Consider the following 6061-nt stretch of genomic DNA (forward strand, 5'->3'; position numbering starts at 1 on the left):
GTTACCCTTCCAAAGTTTGTGTATTTATTGTGCCATCTTTGTGCACAAAGAACAGATATGGCAGGTCTGTACGCCAAGGGTTTCTGGAAGAAGGGAAATAGGAATAGTGAAAGGAGGGTGGGACTCAGTTTCTACCACCGTCCCTCAGTTGCCATACACACATACGTAAACATCTGCATGCTGTTTTCTGCTCTTCAGCAGAATCCTGGACAAAGAGGTATTTTTCTCCATCAGGTTTCCAGTTCAGAGGTCATTCCACTGAGGCAGCCATCACTTCATCCCTTGGAGTGATAGCCGAGTGATAGTGTAACTGCTCTGCATGGAGAACGCCCTGGGTTCAATCCCTGGTGTCTCCATGGAGAGCTGTTGCCAGTCAGTGTCAACAGTACAGAGTGAGATGAACCAATTGTTTGACTTGGTATAAAGGCAGTGAAATATACTCGGAGTCGAGAGTGAATTTCATGCTCTTTATTCAGCTCGTAGTCATCAAGGAGAAGAAGAGAAGAAGAATGCCCTTTCCCCAAAACCATCTGCTTATATAAATTATTTACACAATGGGCTTTGCGTGATTGGCTACTTCAGGGCTACACCTGTGGGCCAATCAGTTTGTGGATTGACTTCTGTCAGCAGCCTGATTGGCTGCTCCTGCAGGCCAATCAGGTTGCGGATTCACTTCCACCTGGAGTTGGATTGGGTGGCTCCTGCGGACCAATCAGACTGCTGATTCTGGGTCCTATTGTTCTATGATTCAGCTCAGTACATAACAGGCAGCTTCCTATGTTCCTTTATCTGCTGTAATCTCAATGGACCAAGTGACATTGGTTTTCTTGACCGTTTCTGGTTTCTCCCTTTGCCTGTATGTTCTGTCCTTGCATCTCCACCTTTGTTGAGCCCTGGGCTGGGCAGTGGCAACAACCCAGCTGGGTTAGACAGGCACAGCTGCACAGTATAAATGTCTTTTTCTGGCACTGTGAAGCTTCTGGCTTGCTGTGCTAATGCAACGCATTGTGTGAGGCCTAAGTACTGTTGTATCCTGCTCATGTGGCACTCAGCAGAGGACGAGACTGCGCAGAAGCATTGCATTCTTAGCTAACACAGACAGGGGGTTTGTATTTGCAAACTTTATTTGAGAATAGCAAAAAAAAAAGGAAAGCTACATCCATTGTGGTTTAATAAAAAGACAGGCTGAAAACCAAGAAGGATGGCTGCTAAAGTAATAAAGTGGTTCAGAGAACAGCTTGGATGAATATCATACTAAATCTCCAGGATTCATTTGAGGAAAGATGGTTGAACAAATCATCGTTTTAAAAAAAAACCTAATACACACTGGAAAACAGATAGATATAAAAGATAATGCTTGCCTGTGTTATTCTCTGTGCCTGGAAAGAGCACAAAAGGTAGTCATCGTCCCCTGTAATTGGTGTGTGGAGAGGGATGGTTTTTGCTAAGATCACAGCTGTGGAGGGAAGGCTTATACCTCACCTCCCTGTACACTGACTACAGTGCTGATAATGAGTATTGTGTGTACCTGCCCTATGACCATGACCACCACCAATATGCCTGGTATTTTCTTTTTAAAAACTCATGGTGGGGTTGCTAATCACATTGTTAACATGGTATGCAGCTGAGGGGAAAAGTAAAAAGGCAGTGAAAGAAAGAGCATGGAAAGGAGAACCAGGGGCAGTGAATCTTGGCCAGGCCTCAACAAGCACAACCCAGATGGTGTGGAATTGTTTTTAAATGTGTGCATGTATGTGTGTTTGAATTGTTTTCAATAGTTTTATATATGGAACGTCTTATACTTTCTTGTTTTACAGATGTAACTTTTCTGTTTGCTTTACCATGGTATATTTTATTGTTGTAACCCCAATTTTATTAGGGAGTAACTCCACTAAATACAGTGGGACTTACTTCTGGGAAAACATGTATAGGGTTACATTGTTAATTGTGAATAAGAGGCTTGCAGACTTCAATTTGAGTGTATAAATACGAACGATAAGCACTAATGGTAACAAATTGTAGTTTATTTTTTTCCTAATTGCTCAGGTTTGGGGAATCTGTGGTCTTTCAAATGTTTCTGGGCTAGAACTCCCATAATCCCTTACAACTGACTGGAGGGGTGATGATATTGTGGAGTCCAACAATATCTGGAGGGCCAATGGCTCCTCATTCCTCTGCTGCACAGTTAAGACACTTTTTATAACATTTCATTTTCTTCTTCATTTTTCAGATCTCCATAGTGAAATCATATGCTCTGTGCTTCTAGTCTTTCTAAAATACACCACACATACTAGGGTTGCCATGTTTCAAAAAGTAAATAATTTTTTTAGGAAACCCCCAAAATGGTTGAACTTTTTTTTCTTTTTACTTGCCTAAGATCCAGGACAAAGCACCACATGTCCAGGAAAATCCAGATATATGGCAGCCCTACATTAGGCCTGAGCCATGACGCTAAAAATAGGTTCTATTACTAACTTGTGGTGGTCCCTGGCCCAATTTAAACTCTGAAATAATTAGCTCCTTTGTTTTTGAGAGTTTGGATTTAAGGTCACAACTGTGAACAACCAGGAACAATTTTTTTCGGAGGGGGGGGGCATTTTCAAAGCTTTGTTGCTTAAATCTTTTGCCAATGGGTGTGTTTGCATTCCCCTAAAAAGTGATGGATTCAGGAACTTGTGAAGTGATATTCATAAATTTGAATGGGCAAATTAATTCCAAATTTGAGTAACTGGAGTTCATCTTTGTCTGGAACATATGTTAATGCCCTCCCACATGGAAGGTTAAAGAAAACAGTTGATGTTTCTCAGTGAAAAAACAGTGACATCTGCACATGTTTAAATGTACTTTTTCCTTTGTAAGGACTGTAAGGGAAGGGACTTAAAAATTGCCGCTGCACAAACCCAAAAGTCAACAGCTGCCCCTGATTTAAACATTTTTGCTGGCCCTGTTCCTCTGCCTGCAGCTGCAATCTGACACACACAAATCTAGCAGGTAAACATTTCCCCACCGCTTCAAGCCAGGAAATAGTCGTCTGTGAACTAAAGCAATTGTTTATCAGGCATCTGCTAAAAGCATAGGTGCAGGAGCAGTCAAAACCATCCTACCTATAATGTTAAAACTCTCTACTGCTGATTTTAAAAAGTAGTTTAGAGTTACATGGATGCCCCTAATCTCTAAAAACTTCCTTAGGCTGAGAGGAGTTGTTGTTTAGCAACATCTGAAGGGCCAAAGATTCCCTACAACTGTTTTAGGATGGTCAGGATTGGGGATGTCACTTGCCCATTCTTATTACAGTGCCACACAAATTATTTTTTGGGTTATACCTTCCATTTAGAGGTGGCAAATACATTTGCTAGACTACTCTGGAGATGACAGATTCTAGAGGCATATTGTGGCATCAGTTTTCATAGCCACGCCAGGTGAAGCTGTTGTTCTGCAATTGATAATGTTGACTCTGAGTCTCTGGCCTACAGAAGCTTATGCCATGCAATTTGTTAGTCTTGAAGATACCAAAATACTCCTACCTGAGGTAATAAGCAAAAGGTTCAACTCCTGGACCAATATAAACTGTGTATTGGGGGGGGGGGGGAATCTGTAAAAGTTTAGCCATTCTTTCAAATGAAATTTGCATATGTAAGGTAAAAGGTAAAGGATCCCTGGACAGTTAAGTCCAGTCAAAGACGACTATGGGGTGCAGCGCTCATCTCACTTTCAGGCCAAGGGAGCTGGCATTTATCCACAGACAGCTTTCTGGTCATGTGGCCAACATGACTAAATCACTTCTGGCACAACGGACACTGTGATGGAAGCTGGAGCACACAGAAACACCGTTTACCTTCCTGCCACAGCGGTACCTATTTATCTACTCGCACTGGTAAGCTTTCAAACTGCTAAGTTGGCAGGAGTTGGGACACAACAATGGGAGCTCACCCTGTCTACGGATTCGAACCACTGACCTTCTGATCAGCAAGCCCAAGAGGCTCAGTGGGTTAGACCACGGTGCCACGCACTTCCTGGATTTGCATATGAATACTACAATGAGTAAAAGTATTGACCTCCCCCCAAACCAGACCTTGGCTTTAAAAATGCATGGCAGAGCTTTTGTGTGATCGAGCTTCACTGTTTGTCATAATGGAGAAGGCTGCTCAATACAGTACATGCATTAATATGGTTGCTAAGGGGTTTGTTGTTGTTTTACTGGTTGTGTGCCTTAAAAGTCAATGGACACAGATATTTAGCTGGTAAAACTTTCCCCATCACTTTGGCTGAAGACAGATGATAGTAATTTCAGAGCTGAAAGTGGGTGGGGAAAAGCACTATTGGTTTTCTTAACCATGGTGTGTCCATTCCTAACATTGCTGTCTGTGGTAAACAGATTTGGCTGGGTTTTGTAGTGCTCGGGGAACCTGCAAAACCCATTAGACCAGGAGCAATATAAGGCAAAAGAAGCAAATGTTTGCACCTCACCTTACACAGAGGAGACCGGACTATTGGGGAAAATGGGGCACTTCCCCACCAACCCCAGTTCACCCTCAGCCAACCCCCAAACTACAAACCAGTCCTGTGGGTGGGACAGGCTGTCAACTCCCTCCTTCCAGTAGCACCTTAGAGACCAACTAAGTTTGTCATTGGTATGAGCTTCCGTGTGCATGCACACTCATACCAATAACAAACTTAGTTGGTCTCTAAGGTGCTACTGGAAGGATTTTTTTTTGCTTCGACTACGGCAGACCAACATCTACCTACAACTCTCTCCTTCTTAGTCTATGTTACCTTGTACAATTCAGCAGGGGCGGGGCAGCAAAACTAGTAGTTGGCTCTGCCTGCCACTGGTTCTAGCTCCACCTACTGCTGGCCTCCCTACCTTCGGCCCCATGAGTTCCAATGGGCACCAGCCACCACTGCCTACATGCATGTGTCATACTGCTTTCATGCAAAATATTCCAGGCTCCATCCTTGGCAAGCCCAGATTCAGCTAGGAACGATTGCTGCATTAAACTCTTAAAAACTAACAGGAGCAAGGAAATATTTCATGGAAATGAGATCTGAATCCTTAAAAGAGTCAAATGTGATCTCAAAATGCTGTAAAAACAAGGAAAGGGCAGTGACTTTTTCACAGTTCAGAGTTTCTTTCCTCCATCTCCCTTCCCTGTATGTGATTTCCTCCTATCTTTCTTGGTTTGAGTCAAAGCATAGTCCTACCAGCACACTTATGGTTTGCACTTGCTCCAAAGTGGAAAGCAGGGTGGATTGTGGCTTCCAGTCTTGGTCTGCATAGCAGAAACCATGCTTTGCTAGCTCAAGTGAAATGGCAAGCTACAGTTTGCCTCAAACCAGGAAATATGGGAAGGAATGGAAACATGCAAAGGGAGGAGGGGGGTCGTGTGAGCCCAACGGTCCAGCCAGGCTTGTTCACATAGCACCTAAGCATAGTTTGGCACTATGTCTGAAACATCAGTCTGGATTTAATAAAACTGCAGTCAACCAATATATGGTTCCAGCTAGCCAATTCTGCAATTTGTTTTAAAAAGAAAAAAAGATTGGGGCAGGACAGATGGAAAAAAGCAGATGGAGTGAACAATCCGGCAGCTGTTTTATACTTTGGAGCCATAGTTATGTGGGAAATAGCACATTTGCCCACAAGAATTCTTGAAGGTCATCTTTCACCCAGTAGTCTGTTTCGGAGCTAGGGCATGCTTTTGGCTATTAATAAGACTTTCCCTTAAAAGCACCAGACATAGCATGCACAATGGAAGCTAAAGGGTCTGGTTGCAGCATTCATGATTGATAAGCCTGGTCCTGAACTACCTTAACTGTATTCTGCACAATTGGAACAATGTACTGGAAATGCTAGGTCCAAAGTATAGAGAAAATCATAAACCATAAAGATATTGAAAGGACAAACTGTACACAATTTTGATGAGACACTGCCAACGATCGTCAGTGAAAATTACCAGTGAAGTATATAAACTTCTTTGTTCCTTTTAGTTTTTTCTGTTTCAGTTATGACTGCTACCTTGAAATATATTATCATAAGGTTGTGTACTGTCCGCACTGCTAG

The sequence above is a fragment of the Zootoca vivipara genome, chromosome 2 (genome assembly GCF_965207765.1).
Source record: "Zootoca vivipara chromosome 2, rZooViv2.hap1.1, whole genome shotgun sequence".
In the NCBI taxonomy this organism is placed as follows: Eukaryota; Metazoa; Chordata; class Lepidosauria; order Squamata; family Lacertidae; genus Zootoca; species Zootoca vivipara.